Here is a 2,770-nt window from a genome sequence, read left to right on the forward strand (position 1 = left end):
GCCATACATGCTGCTTGTAAATCTTACCCGGTGCCTATACGCATTCAGTGGGTTCAAGCTCGCACAGATGTCCACAGCATCGCACCTGACATGATATCTCATGAGACTGACACTCCACAAACTCCACCTGCCTCTTTGCCACCAGATCCACTTCTGACACATCTAACATCTTCAGCCTCCCTCAGGCAGCGTACACGTGCTCTTATTCCCCCGTGTACCTACCCCCTTCCCCCCAATCTATCACGGGTGGAGGAGGTCTCTCTGAGGCGGCTGCGTGTCGGAGTGGCCCTTACGCCTGCAGTTCGCAACCAGTGGAAAAGTGACAAGATTCCTGCGCCGCAAAAATGCCCTCACTGCGAGGCACCCGCTTCCGACACCAATGTCCACCACCTACTGTGGACATGTCCCGGAACTTCACTGGTGCGCGCTAGAGTTCTTCAAGAGGCAGGACTGTCTGCAAACAATGACTCTAGTTTGAACGTGTGGGTAACGAAAAACATTTACGCCCGAAGCTTATGTGACTTTTTACACGTAACCGGGCTTCATGCATTTCTGCAACTTATTCTACCGTTCGTGACAAACACCACGTTTTATGCCGCGCGGCACACACAGCGTCACAGATAAATAAATACCGACCTTAAGTGAAATATGTAGCCACAGGCAAAGTGCTGCGGTAAAGCAGTCTCGAGGTAAAGCAACATGTTTGTCTCATGAAATTTTTCAATTTTATTGTACATTTGTGAAAATTTACAGTACTGTACACTGCTTGATGTCGAGATAAAATTACCAGGACACACACATGCAGAAAAAAAGTAGTGGCTCAATAGAGCTCAATAATATGCAAAGCAACAAATAAAAAGAACATACAAAGTAATGGCAATAAGAAAATGCACTAAAAATCCGAGTGAAAATCCACGTACTGCACTAAATCTTGCACCCAAAAGCCAAAAAGGCAATGGTAACAGTGAAAAATAGAAATATCAACAAGATTCTCAAACAAACTTTCAAAGAAAAACCTTCAAGGCCTTTATACATACCTTCTCACTCTGAAACCATTTGCAGTTTGAAGTTACTGACAATGGATTTATAACTGCAAGCCACTCAGTACAGCCTTGTTGGTACATTCTTCAGAGCTAAGATAAAAAAATTACTGCAATCTATGGCTCAATTCTGCAAGCACCAAAATTGAGAAATCAGGCTATATTATAATTTGAGCCATTCCAAACTCCAAGAACAAATTCTCAACTTTCCTCTTTTGTCGTTCAGTTACAATTAGGCACGTCATGATTTTTGGCCCTGAACAATAATTATGGACTACTTCAAGTGGAAGCAGTCTGCATCACTTCACCCAAAACCTAAACTGAAAGCAAGCTATTAAACAAGTACACAAAATTGAGCTTGATAATACACAGCATTACAAAAATTTGCCAAGGCAACAAGTAATGCCTGTACACAGGTTGCACAATAATGCAATTCAATTTTTAACTAAATAGTCATCTGCAAATGTTTCCAAAATGTTGCCAAAACTGCAACCAAGCTATTCAATCTGGCATTCTTGTAGTCAAGGCACATCCACATTCCTGGTAAGTCAGCTACACCAACAGAGAAGAGGCAACTGCTTCCATATTCCCAACTGCTCAAAGAAAACACACAGAATGGGCATATTTTAAACGTAACTAACTACAAGCATACAGAGATGTTAAGTGAAGCCAAATGAAAGCATTACACATAACACATTAAAGGTGCCCTGAAACACCATTCATTCAAGCTGCCGTATGCCACGATATCAAAGTTCTTGTTCAGTGCTCAGGAAAAAAACTTTACAACACTACTACTTGCAAGGCTCTCATTGATTTCAAGGGCTGTTTTAGTAGATGCTCAACTTTGGCAGCAGTGTAAACGTGATCTTATTATTTTTTTTTTTAAATGTGAAAGCATTACTAGTCCCATAACGAAAAAAGCCAGTGGAGTGTCTTTGTCTGCGTTCTCACAGATGGTACAGAAAATCTTAGCGATTGCAAGGAGAAACAGAGTGATGTCATCATGCGGTCACATGATGCACACCGCAAGCTCAGCACCACCAGTTCAGAAAATACTATACATCATTTGTCTACATATACTCACCACTGGTTGGCCTCCATGTCGTACCAGTTTTCCCGACAACATTCGTACAAACACTGCGACACATCCATTTGTCGTACAGTGTTCCGGGTGATGTCATAAGATTTTTTGCTGCATATTGCTTACATGTGCTAGTCAAATTGTCGGCTAGTTTGTGACAGGAATTCAAACCAATGACATATGCACCTTCAATTGTATGCCTTCCCAGACTCTTTGCCCCCTTTCCTCAAGGCCCGGTTGAGGTGTCCACTGAGGTGTGACAGTTACTGTGCCATTTCCTTTCCCCAAATACGAATTCTCGTATGAAAACTGTGATGCAACCGTTTGACATACAGCGTTCTGGGTGGTGTCATACGCACATGTGTGGTTGGGTGGTGTGTGTGTGCATGTGTGGGAAGGTGTCAATGTACCCAGGGACAGTAATGCTCTCGCATTCCCACATGTAAGCAGTCTTAAGTGTGTCTGCCGAATTTCTTATTTTCAAGAACTTTTGTGACTACGTTTCAAGAGTACCATATGATGCTCCCTCCTTATTCCTCTTTCTCCATGCCTTTAACAGACAGTAGACAGTGTGAGTTCAAAAGAACAAAAAACATATCAGCAAACACGAGCCAGCAATGCAACACTGAAACATTCAAGCAAGGCCATC

Source organism: Amblyomma mixtum, chromosome 3 (assembly GCF_055824585.1).
Source record: "Amblyomma mixtum isolate Tamu chromosome 3, ASM5582458v1, whole genome shotgun sequence".
Taxonomy (NCBI): Eukaryota; Metazoa; Arthropoda; class Arachnida; order Ixodida; family Ixodidae; genus Amblyomma; species Amblyomma mixtum.